Below are 13,708 nucleotides of genomic sequence, written 5' to 3'. Positions count from 1 at the left end.
TAAAAAGAAGGTACCTAGAGCTCTTGTACTTGCCTGTCAGGTTAGATTGTATCACGACAGACTGAACTGAACAGACAGCTGTCAAAATTCATCTGTGATGAGCAGCTAACATGTTGCAGGAACTACCTGCCCTGGAATTAGCAAATTTTAATAAAATGGGTAATTAAAAAAAAAAGTTATATTAAAAAAAAAACGACCTTGTGCAGAACCATTGATTTCCACACAATTTCCCTTCCCCTCACGTTAAAGGGGAGTGGATATTCCAACAGCCAAATACATTCAGTGTTATAATGAAAAGCCAGAGAGGGTGAAATTGCCCCATGGCTCATCCAGGGGGCGCTAATCTTCGCGGCCCGGGTCAGCGCTACGCGGCTGCTTCACTGACCCGCTACAACGGCCCTCCCCTGCATTTAAAGGGGGGGGGGGTCCTTCAGCGCACTCTGCAGCCCCTTTGGTGGGCACCACTGGACCACCAGGGGCATTTGTGACCAGCCCAGCAGCCTGGCACATACAAGGCTGTGCTGGGCTGCATGATGGCCATTGTCGGGCTAACTAGAACGCCGGCCGACAATAAAATATGGCAGACCGGATCGCACACTTCCTCCCCTTTAAGGGGTACCCCGGGCCGATGTCAGCGCCCCGTGAAGCTGGTGCGGGTTGATAAGCTGGCGGCCCGCGGGGTGAAATGTGGATCGCGGCGCCAACTTCAAATCGCCCCCAAGCTCTTTGGGGAAATTTCAGTCCAGGTGTCGCCATCGCCCGCCTCCGGGCAAACAGGGGTTCCTCAGCAGCAGTAACGGGGTGCAAAAAAGGGGCAATTTTGACCCTTTTAATGCTGTCAAAAACGTGGATTGAAAAATCATCTGTGGAAAGTTTCAAGCAGTGCAATAAATGCGCATTAATCAGTCTGCTTGTAGTACTGGAGAAAGCATGAAAAATTCACCCAGCAACTCAGTCATTCTGAAACTGCAAAAATTAAATCCCATTGAAATGAAAATGAGACCTTTCACAATCAATTGAAATCAAACCTTGATTCAAACCACACTCGCAGTGTACAACTGCGAATGGCCACACTATGCTCGAGACTGGCCGATGATCATTTCTGTGATAAACTCTTCCTCCATGCAAATATTGCAGCTGCCTCCCTCGGGAAACAACATAGGGAATAAAGTAACAGCCGGCTCCACTAAAACATATTAAAAATACAGGCTTGTTCTCCTGAATAATTCAGCAGCTGCTGAAAATCTGGACACTTTGGAAGCCCTGGTGCCAGCCCCATAGAAGCATTTGTCTAAGTGTTTTGCCCAGAAGCTGGTCTACTTTGCAGAAAGCAGTACCAGGAAACTCACTGTGTGAAGAATCCTGATCGTCAACTCCGAGAATGCAGAAATATAATCATTTGATAAATTGATTTATGCAGCAGACATTCTTGTACCAGAGCTGCTTGTCCAGATTCTTTGGCAATTAGTCTGAATTACTGCGCCTCGTTAATGGACTTAGTTTGAAATATCTGCACAAGATGTACTTTTGCTTTTTACAAGGTCACTGGATTAACACTTTCCTTGCGGAAGCCTTGGGGGTAACTTGAACCGATCTCGCCTGGCGGTAAACCCATGGGAAGGGGTGGAACATAGGTTTTGAACCTCGCCCAATAGTGAATGACCTCAATACAATCAGGCAGACGGTGTAAAACCAGCATTGCACCCGATCCCAAAAGTTCAGGTTCAAATTGCCCCAATATTATGGGCTCGAAATTCGGTTATGGCCGTTTTTGAGGTGGTGTCACCGCCTGAGTGCTGATTTTTGCGCCGGGCGTTAGCACAGCCTCAAACTGCCAAATTGAGTTTTTACGCCCAAAGATGCGAGAGCAGCGTTAAAATTGGCATCGCACACTCATCCTCGGGGGCTCAGGGGGCCGACTCAACTTCCCGACGGCAGGCTGCTGACATGCAAACCGGGAGAAAAGAAAAAATGAAAACTTCTCCGACCCACAGCCCCCACCTCCCCACTGGTACAATTAATAAATGAAGAAAGGAAAAAAAACTCACCGTGCCCGAGATCCCTGATCTTCCCACCACTTTTTGCTGGCTGCACGAACGCAGAACGTAAGTGGGATTAGACTGGATAACCTCTTGTTGGCTGGCACAGATACAATGGTAAGTACTGCAGGGAATCAAATACGGCCAGGGTGATCTCCTGGACTAGTTTTGATCGCCTGGATGGGTCGGGCAGGAATTTTCCCGGATTTTTTTCCCCAATTGGCCTGGGTTTTTATCTGGTTTTCTTTGCCTCTCCCAGGAGATCGCATGGCTCCGGGTGGGGTGGAGTGTTGCCATACATGGGTTATCGCAGTTGTGTGGGGCGGACTGGTTGGGCTGGGTGCTCTTTGCCTTTCCGCCATTGTTCATTGTTTATATGTAATCTTCAGGGCTGCTGACCGAGGGCCGTGCGGCTCTTTGTCGGCCGGCGTGGACACGTTGGGCCGAAATGGCCTCCTTCTGCGCTGTAAATTTCTATGTTTCTAATGGTAAGGCCACCATTAAAAATGCAAAATCGCGACAGCTGGATCACATCACCACGTGGGTGGCGTTAGAGGGTCCAGCTTTACCTCTTGGCCCCTCCACCAAAAACCAACTCAATTTCCACAGAGGTGTGGACGCCATTCACTGTCAACGGTTCACCTCTGCCATCCATTAGCCGCCCATCGCCAGTGTTAACGAGCGGCCTTATCAAGGGAATTTCAGCCCCAATGTCTTCAATTTATTTTGCCTTGCTCTTGCTATATTTCTTTGGTGAATAATTGTGATTAGTTGCCCAGAACTGTTAATTAATATTGACTTACCACACGTGAAATAAAATTCAAATGCCCCTTTCAACGCAGGGCTGGTGTAAGAGTGAGGAATGCTGAAACTTGTATTGTAAGTATTTTTCTGTGAAAATGGAAGAAAAATCAAATTAAGAAGCATTTTTTTAAAAGAAAATAATGGCCTGTAATTTGCAGTCACAGAAAAGCAAAGGTGTCCGCTGCTGGCCCGAATTAAGCTTCCCGCAAAGTTCTCGCAATCTCTGTGGCGAGATGGTCGGCTTTTCCGACATGCAATTGGAATCAGCGTTGTACAATGGGAATCCCCTAGCGCGAGCTGCTGTGATGTCAACAAGCTGTCTAAGCAGCCAATCACAATGCAGAATTCTCACAGAGAACCAGGAAATAGAAAGCACTAATAATCGTTTTTTAAAAATTTACAGCAAGCAAAATAAATTTTTTTTTTACATACACCGGGTTAAGTTAGAAGATGAAATATCATGAACAAACTTTAAAAAAAAATTATAAATTTTTTAATCTAATAATTTTTAACTCAGTGGAGAAATATAAAATTAGTTTTTCAGGGCCAGAGCTGTTGTTTATCAGTAGCTATTACTAGGATCGCCATTAGAAAACCCAGTTATGCCTCATTTGAATGGGTCTAACTTTTTATGGGGTTTCTGATAGCGATATTTGTTCAGAAAAGAGGAAGCTTTCGTCCAATCAGTGATTTCACTGATTGTTGGCTCATGTGTTTAAAAACATAGAAACATAGAAAGTAGGTGCAGGAGTAGGCCATTCGGCCCTTCTAGCCTACACCACCATTCAATGAGTTCATGGCTGAACATTCAACTTCAGTACCCCATTCCTGCTTTCTCGCCATACCCCTTGATCCCCCTAGTAGTAAGGACCTCATCTAACTCCTTTTTGAATATATTTAGTGAATTGGCCTCAACAACTTTCTGTGGTAGAGAATTCCACAGGTTCACCACTCTCTGGGTGAAGAAGTTCCTCCGCATCTCGGTCCTAAATGGCTTACCCCTTATCCTTAGACTGTGACCTCTGGTTCTGGACTTCCCCAACATTGGGAACATTCTTCCTGCATCTAACCTGTCTAACCCCGTCAGAATTTTAAATGTTTCTATGGGGTCCCCTCTCATTCTTCTGAACTCCAGTGAATACAAGCCCAGTTGATCCAGTCTTTCTTGATAGGTCAGTCCCGCCATCCCGGGAATCAGTCTGGTGAACCTTCGCTGCACTCCCTCAATAGCAAGAATGTCCTTCCTCAGGTTAGGAGACCAAAACTGTACACAATACTCCAGGTGTGGCCTCACCAATGCCCTGTACAACTGTAGCAACACCTCCCTGCCCCTGTACTCAAATCCCCTTGCTATGAAGGCCAACATGCCATTTGCTTTCTTAACCGCCTGCTGCACCTGCATGCCAACCTTCAATGACTGATGTACCACGACACCCAGGTTTCTTTGCACCTTCCCTTTTCCTAATCTGTCACCATTCAGATAATAGTCTGTCTCTCTGTTTTTACCACCAAAGTGGATAACCTCACATTTATCCACATTATACTTCATCTGCCATGCATTTGCCCACTCACCTAACCTATCCAAGTCGCTCTGCAGCCTCACAGCATCCTCCTCGCAGCTCACACTGCCACCCAACTTAGTGTCATCTGCAAATTTGGAGATACTACATTTAATCCCCTCATCTAAATCATTAATGTACAGTGTAAACAGCTGGGGCCCCAGCACAGAACCTTGCGGTACCCCACTAGTCACTGCCTGCCATTCTGAAAAGTACCCATTTACTCCTACTCTTTGCTTCCTGTCTGACAACCAGTTCTCAATCCATGTCAGCACACTACCCCCAATCCCATGTGCTCTAACTTTGCACATCAATCTCTTGTGTGGGACCTTGTCGAACGCCTTCTGAAAGTCCAAATATACCACATCAACTGGTTCTCCCTTGTCCACTCTACTGGAAACATCCTCAAAAAATTCCAGAAGATTTGTCAAGCATGATTTCCCTTTCACAAATCCATGCTGACTTGGACCTATCATGTCACCTCTTTCCAAATGCACTGCTATGACATCCTTAATAATTGATTCCAATTTGGGGGGGAGGGTTTGGAGGGGGGGGGCGGAGTTTGGGGTTTGGGGGCGGAGCGGCCACAATGCAGCCCGTGTCGGAGCAGTGAATGATGGACTACATCTTCAGGATTCCCGCGTTAGGTTGCGCACGCGCTGACGTTGCAGTCAGTTTCAAAGGCGAAATGGTGGCGAGCGCAGCCAGTTCGCCATCATCGGACCGCAAGTTCCAGGCCATTAAGTTGAAAATATAACATAAGAAATAGGAGCAGGAGTCGGCCATTTGGCCCCTCGAGCCTGCTCCGCCATTCAATAAGATCATGGCTGATCTGATCTTGGCCTCAGCTCCACTTCCCTGCCCGCTCCCCATAACCCTTCACTCCCTTATCGTTCAAAAATCTGTCTATCTCCACCTTAAATATATTCAATGACCCAACCTCCACAGCTCTCTGGGGCAGAGAATTCCAAAGATTCACGACCCTCTGAGAGAAGAAATTCCCCCTCATTTCCATTTTAAATGGGCGACCCTTTATTCTGAAACTATGCCCCCTAGTTCTAGATTCCCCCACGAGGGGAAACATCCTCTCTGCATCTATCCTGTCAAGCCCCCTCAGAATCTTACACCTCTCATTCTTCTAAACTCGAATGTGCATAGGCCCAACCTGCTCAACCTTACTTCATAAGATGACCACTTATCTCAGGAATCAACCTAGTGAACCTTCTCTGAACTGCCTCCAATGCAAGTAAATTCTCTCCTTAAGGAGACCAAAACTGTACGCAGTACTCCAGGTGTGGTCTCACCAATGCCCTGTACAGTTGTAGCAGGACTTCCCGACTTTTATACTCCATCTACCTTGCAATAAAGGCTGACATTCCATTTGCCTTTCTGACACACTTGCTATAAGGAGGAACTATTTGGCCTGGTTTATATCAGATTGAAACATCTAGATATTTAATGATATAAATGTTTAATCAGGGATGCGCTTATTTTTAGTTGGCAAGACATCTTATTAACTTGGTTGAGATTATTTTGTTTGGAGTTTATTTTGGTTATTTATGGTGTTCCAGGCTGATGTGTGATAGCCGACAGAGTCAGCAGAAGGAGTTTTCTCGAAGGATCTTTAATGGTCATGTGGACACATCGTTTATTTTCTGTGACTGAAGTAATTGCGTACCTAAAATGTCCTCCAGGGAAGGTTGTTCATTTTCCGGTTTGATAGATCCACATTCGGTTAGAATATTGTGTCAGGTGAAATCATGTCACTGACAAAGGCAAAGTGAGATGTTACCCTTTTATTTTTCTCAAGGTGAGATGTTGTGTCTCTGCATATAAATATTAAGTGATGTGCGAGTGTTCAAGGGGCAGATTTTATGGGAGCCTGTGAGAGGTACAGAGTTGGGTGGTTCTCGGTTTTTGTTTTGGCAAATGTGCGCTTAATTTCGACAGAGAAGGTTAATATAATTTGTTCATGTTTTATAATCCAGCTGAATGCCCCACTGCGCCCTACCTTTCTTTGTCCCCGGTCTTTGTCAACTCGGTTCAGTAACAGCTTTTTTCCCCCTAGGTCAGAAGGCCATGGGTTCAAGCCCCACTCCAGGGATTTGAGTACAAAAGCCTCTTGAGTGAAATTCCGCTCTTTGGCTTCTTTTTTCGGCGGACCGGAAGTCGCTCATAATAGGGGCAGATATGCGGCGGAAGTTGGGGGGGAGTTTGGAATGGCTGTTGCTGTCAGTCATCAGCATAGCTGATGATGTAATCATGGCACCGCGTCACTTAAAGGAGAGAGCCCGTGCAATTTTTGAAGTTCGGTCCACTGGGCCACCAGGGAGGGTTTCGGCTATGAGGGCATAATTGTCAGCTTGACATGGCAGTCAGCCGACAAAAAAAAAACACGGCCGCAGCGGCAGTGCATCCTCCCCTTTAATGGGAGCCGCACCGCCATTTTAGAAGGCCACAGCCTCACTGGGCCACCTGAAAAAAGCAGCATTTGGCACCGCCCGGCAGGAGGAAGATTTTCTCGCCGCAATTTCGCCGTCGGTGGCGGGGAGAACATCGGTGGTGTGCACTCTGATGACGCACTTAGGACAGATTGGCAGCGGCAGAGCGTTAGGAGGGGGAGCAGATCACGGCCGGGATACTGCAGGAGTGGAATTTTGATAACGGCGGCCACTACATGAAAAATGGGCAGCCATTGCATTCCACAGTGTGGCCGCCAATTTCTGGTAGTAACAGGCCTTAAAGGGGCAGGGCAATTTCGGCTCCACCGTCTTTCGGATGATCAACCACAGTGGTGTGGGACTGGAGTCACATATAGGCCCAGACAGGGTAAGGACGGCAGGTTTCCTTCCCTAAAGGACCTCAGTGCACCAGATAGGCTTTCACAACAACCCGACAGCTTCATGCTCACTTTTACTGATCCCGGTTTTTAATACGTTTTTTTAATTCAATTCCACAAAATACCATGGTTGGATTTAACCTCACGTTTCTGGATTTTTAATCCAGGCCTCTGGATTACTGGTCCAATAACAGAACCATGAGGCTTTGTATCGAATTCACAGAGCTGCTTTTCGCCAATTGGCTGCAGTTCACAGGTTAGAGGTGTCTAAGCTTCTACAGCCGAGCGCCCTTTGAACCACCTACACTCCCTGTAACAAGTATATATCCCCAATAGCTGATACAGATCCGGGTGTTGTGATTGAGGACCTCCCACCAATGAGGCTGAAGCACCAAGAAAGTCCGGAACTTGTTGAACACGTGATATGTGCCCGGAGTTTGGGAGCTGCAGGTTGATCAGCCCTGGGCCAGGGGATGCCAATTTATAAAGAATTACATTTGAAACATTATCGTCATTGTTTTCCAAGATTTTACAGCAGAGCAGTTTGATAACCACCTCAGAGGGCATTAAAAGTCAATCACAGATGTAAGATTGTCATCATCATAGGCAGTCTTCGGAATCGAGGAAGACTTGCTTCCACTCCCAAAGTGAGTCCTCTGGTGGCTGAATAGTCCAATATGAGAGCCGCAGACCCTGTCACAGCTGGGACAGACATTAGTCGGGGGAAGGGGTGGGTGGGGCTGGTTTGCTGCGTGCTCCTTCCGCTGTCTGCGCTTGACCTCTTCACGCTCTTTGCGTTGAGATTCGAAGAACTCAACGCCCTTCCGGATGCACTTTCTCCACCTCAGGCGGTCTTCTGCCAGGGTCTCCCAGGTGTTAGTGGTGATGTCACACTTTACCAGGGTGGCTTGGTGGGTGTCCTTGTAACGCTTCCGCTGCCCACCTTTGGCTCGTTTACCATGAAGGAGTTCTGCATAAAGCATTTGCTTAGGGAGTCTCGTATCTGGCATGCGAACTAGTCACGTGTTGGCCAGACTGAGTAGGGGGCAGCAGGTTCCCTTCCCTGAAGGACAATACTGAGGGCTAGAAATCGCGTGGCACCCCGTCTGGGGTGATAACTGTTGGCAGGACGCAATAGGCCAGGCGCCACATAATTTAATCCGATGCAAACTTCCAGTTTGGCGCTCCAAGAGGGAAGTGGAGTACTGAATCAAGTGCTACCACTTCCCTTGGAGTGCAAAAGGGAGTGAGGGGGCAGTAGTGGTGCAGTGCTGCCCAATGTCCCGGGCACGCTGCCCGATTTACAGGCCCCTTCCCTCCCGTAAAGGGTAGGGCCAATGCTGGGGTCATTTCAAGGTAAGGCTGGGAATGGTCGGTGGCGGCATCTGCCATCTGCAAAGAGCAGCCCCAAGCACGCTAAGAGAGTGCAGGGCTAATCAACCGCGGCCTGGGGAACAAATAAAAATGCAGCACTATGAGGACACTATTAAAATTTGGCCTGCCTGACCACCACTGCCTTTAATTAGCGTTCCCCAAGCGGCCGGCCGAGGTGACAATGCCTCCTGCCGTTGTTGAATCCCGGCGATGCTGCAGAGGGCGGGAGCGAATATTGCATTCGGGGCGGTAATGGGATGCTGTGCATCAGATGACGTCACAATCTACGGCGCACAAGAGATCGAGGCGGTAAGTGTTAGTGCCAGTGCTATTAGGGATGGTTTTCTAGACCAATATGTCGAGGAACCAACTAGAGAGCTGGCCATCCTAGACTGGGTGATGTGTAATGAGAAGGGACTAATTTGCAATCTTGTTGTGCGAGGCCCCTGGAGGAAGAGCGACCATAATACGGTAGAATTCTTTATTAAGATGGAGAGTGACATAGTTAATTCAGAGACTAGGGTCCTGAACTTAAGGAAAGGTAACTTCGACGGTATGAGGCGTGAATTGGCTAGAATAGACTGGCAAAGGATACTTAAAGGGTTGACGGTGGATAAGCAATGGCAAACATTTAAAGATCACATGGATGAACTTCAGCAATTGTACATCCCTGTCTGGAGTAAAAATAAAATGGGGAAATTAAGGATAGTGTTAAAACCAAGGAAGAGGCATATAAATTGGCTAGAAAAAGCAACAAACCTGAGGACTGGGAGAAATTTAGAATTCAACAGAGGAGGACTAAGGATTTAATTAAGAGGGGCAAAGTAGAGTACGAGAGGAAGCTTGCAGGGAACATAAAAACTGACTGCAAAAGCTTCTATAAATATGTGAAGAGAAAAAGATTAGTGAAGACAAACATAGGTCCCTTGCAATCGGATTCAGGTGAATTTATAATGGGGAACAAAGAAATGGCAGGCCATTCAAACAAATACTTCGGTTCTGTCTTCATGAAGGAAGACACAAATAACCTTCCGAATGTACTAGGGGACAGTGGGTCTAGTAAGAAGGAGGAACTGAAGGATATCCTTATTAGGCGAGAAATTGTGTTAGGGAAATTGATGGGATTGAAGGCCGATAAATCCCCAGGGCCTGATAGTCTGCATCCCAGAGTACTTAAGGAAGTGGCCCTAGAAATAGCGGATGCATTGGTGATCATTTTCCAACAGTCTATTGACTCTGGATCAGTTCCTATGGACTGGAGGGTAGCTAATGTAACACCACATTTTAAAAAAGGAGGGAGAGAGAAAACGGGTAATTATAGATCGGTTAACCTGACATCAATAGTGGGGAAAATGTTGGAATCGATCATTAAGGATGAAATAGCAGCGCATTTAGAAAGCAATGACAGGATTGGGCCAATTCAGCATGGATTTATGAAAGGGAAATCATGCTTGACGAATCTTATGGGATTTTTTGAGGGTGTAACTAGCAGAATGGACAAGGGAGAACCAATGGATGTGTTATATTTGGACTTTCAAAAGGCTTTTGACAAGATCCCGCACAAGAGATTGGTGTGCAAAATCAACGCGCATGGTATTGGGGGTAATATACTGACGTGGATAGAGAACTGATTGGCAGACAGGAAGCAGAGAGTCGGGATAAACAGTTCCTTTTCAGAATGGCAAGCAGTGACTAGTGGAGTGCCGCAGAGCTCAGTGCTGGAACCCCAGCTATTTACAATATACATGAATGATTTAGATGAAGGAATTGAGTGTAATATCTCCAAGTTGCAGATGACACTAAATTGGTGGTGGTGTGCGCTGTGAGGAGGACGCTAAGAGGCTGCAGGGTGACTTGGACAGGTTAGGTGAGTGGGCAAATGCATGGCAGATGCAGTATATTGTGGATAAATGTGAGGTTATCCATTTTGGGGGCAAAAACACGAAGGCAGAATATTATCTGAATGGCGTCAGATTAGGAAAAGGGGAGGTGCAACGAGACCTGGGTGTCATGGTTCATCAGTCATTGAAAGTTGGCATGCAGGTACAGCAGGCGGTGAAGAAGGCAAATGGTATGTTGGCCTTCATAGCGAGGGGATTTAAGTATAGGAGCAGGGAGGTCTTACTGCAGTTGTACAGTAAGATCTCCAGGGATGGCTGGACTGTCATATGAGGAGAGACTGGCTCAACTGTGCCTTTATTCACTGGAGTTTAGAAGGATGAGAGGGGATCTCATGGAAACGTATAAGATTCTGACGGGACTGGACAGGTTAGATGCAGGAAGAATGTTCCCGATGTTGGGCAAGTCCAGAACCAGGGGACATAGTCTTAGGATAAGGGGTAGGCCATTTAGGACTGAGATGAGGAGAAACTTCTTCACTCAGAGAGTTGTTAACCTGTGGAATTCCCTGTCGCAGAGAGTTGTTGATGCCAGTTCATTGGATATATTCAAGAGGAAGTTAGATATGGCCCTTACGGCTAAGGGGATCAAGGGGTATGGAGAGAAAGCAGGAAAGGGGTACTCAGGGAATGATCAGCCATGATCTTATTGAATGGCAGTGCAGGCTCGAAGGGCCGAATGGCCTACTCTTGCACCTATTTTTTATGTTTCTATCCCGCCACGGAAGTTCGCGGGTATCGGTAATCTCACCGCGCCCAGTCGGTAAGCCGTTAGTGCCCCATTATTGCCCCCTCCCCCTTGGAGGTACGAACGGGAGGCGCAAAGGAGGCCAATTTCTCCCCCTGAATCTTTTCGGTGTTTACAACAATCCAATAGCCAGAACTATTAAATTCAATTTCGCAACTTGCTGTGATGGAATTTGAATTCATGACCCCCTGTTGAGGGGGGGCTAATCAGTATTATAATCACTAGACGACCTTATCATATTGTGTGGAATGAGCTGCCCTCTCATTCCCCCCATGGCTGGCCGGCTATACCAGGCTCAATCTCTTATTCCAGCTGGACCTGAGCAGTCTCATGCTAAGTGAATGCAAATATGTTTGAATGTGGCTCAAGGTTGGGTTTTGAATGTGCAATCCTCTGGTTTGGGAGTCAGTGTTATAAGCAGGATTTGAGATTAACTGCCAGTGAGCCGTCTCTTCTCGGTACAAGCTATTCATTTTACAACAAGATCCATAAACCCCTCATCTTGCTGGGAAGAGGAGAGTTTTTTTAGTGACAGGGTCGCTTACTTATCCCGAGGGCAGACAGATAGAGCTGGATAATTGGTTCTCGGCTTGCCTAAAAGTGCAATAAAATCCCTCTCGCTCCTGAAGAGCTGCACTGCAGCTCCCAAGGCACTTGTACTTTGTACTAAAATATTAATCACTGCAGTGTTTCCATGGAAGTTCCTGAAATCGGCCATTTGTTGTGGTTTAAACAGAATCCTAATAATAAAAAAATAAGCTGATCGTTTGCTTTCATACAGTCACAGCCTTGATTCACAAAGCAATTACCCAGCGGTGCGAAAGTGAAAACATTTCAAAACCCTGCACTGCATTCCCTTTGCAACTTTTTAAAAGGATGGGCAAGCGTGTAACCTTGTTCCATTTCTATTTTGGTGCAATGCTGCTCCTGTAGACCTCTGTGTTCAGACTAATGCACTGCAGCAACTCACCAAGGCTTCTTCGACAGCACCTCCCAAACCCACGACCTCTACCACCTAGTCATCAAAGGCAGTCCCTCGAATCGAGTATGACTTGCTTCCACGTTAAAAAGTTCACAGGTGTTTCAATGATGGACCTAAAATTCCAGGTCCGAACTAAATCTTGAAGGGTGGAAGATGCCTGTGCTTGGATTTTTTTTTTACGTGTGGTGACCATCGCCACCAGCCACCACACGGGCTTGACAGAGCTAAGCCCAGAAGAGCCGAGGGCCCAGGGGCAGCACGGACCTGCCCACACTGCGCTATGTGTGCGCACTAGGTCCGTGCAGCAGAGCTGGTCTCCAGTCATCCTGGTTGTCATGTATTTAACCACCTTGCAATGACATAGTCATGTAACTGTAACTCATGTACACTGTACCTGTACCCTAGAAATGCACACCCTGACCACAGGGGGTGAACTTGCGGGAGACACTCCTCACCTGGGTTTCCAGGTATAAAAGGGGAGGTCCCACCCAGGGTCAGCACTCCTTGGTCCTGGCAATAAAGGTGAAGGTCATAGAGTGACCGTGTCTGATATATCCATGCCTCGTGTGAGTTTGTAGTAAGGAGCAGGGACACCACATTTGGCGACGAGAAACGGGAATCACCGAAGTACGAGGATGGCCATTGGTGGCACAGAGGAACGTTACTGTGTGGGTGAGGACTGGGACAACTTCGTGGAAAGACTCCAGCAGAGCTTTGTCACAAAGGACTGGCTGGGAGCGGCAGCGGCTGACAAGCGGAGGGTGCATCTACTGACCAGCTGTGGTCCACAGACGTATGCGCTGATGAAAGACCTGCTCGCACCCCAAAAGCCAGTGGACAAGTCCTTCGAAGAGCTCAGCCAGCTGATCAGTGAGCATCTCAAGCCGGTGAGTAGCGTACACGTGACCCGGCACCGGTTCTATTCTCACCGGCATCGGGAGGGACAAAACGTCTCGGACTTCATGGCGGAACTGCGGTGCTTGGCCAGTCTCTCTAAGTTCTCCGATGCCTGCAGGGGGGAGATGTTAAGGGACTTTTTCATCGAGGGCATTAATCATGCCGGCATTTTCAGAAAGCTCATAAAGACTAAGGACTTAACTTTAGAAGGGGCGGCATTGATAGCTCAGACCTTTATGGCAGAGGAAGAGGAGACCAAACTAATTTACGCGCGCAGCCCTGGTCCCAACGTGGCAACGGACCAGGGAGCTAACATGGTGAACGCGGCTCGGGACCCCGCAGGCAGGCAAGGGCATTTCGAAACCGCCCAGGCAGCAACAGGCTCTAGGATGGGCCTGCAACAAGGACAATGGAAAGGGGATCGGCAATTCACGCCATCTTGAGGAACAATGCGTCCCACAATGGGATCATTAACACCCACCATCAGAGTGATTAGAAACAGCCAAATGGGCAATCAGAGAGGAACGCCTGGTAATAGTCCTTTTGTTAACAGCAATCTCAATCTCAG

This window comes from Pristiophorus japonicus, chromosome 22, assembly GCF_044704955.1.
Source record: "Pristiophorus japonicus isolate sPriJap1 chromosome 22, sPriJap1.hap1, whole genome shotgun sequence".
Taxonomy (NCBI): domain Eukaryota; kingdom Metazoa; phylum Chordata; class Chondrichthyes; family Pristiophoridae; genus Pristiophorus; species Pristiophorus japonicus.
This window is presented reverse-complemented; position numbering follows the sequence as displayed.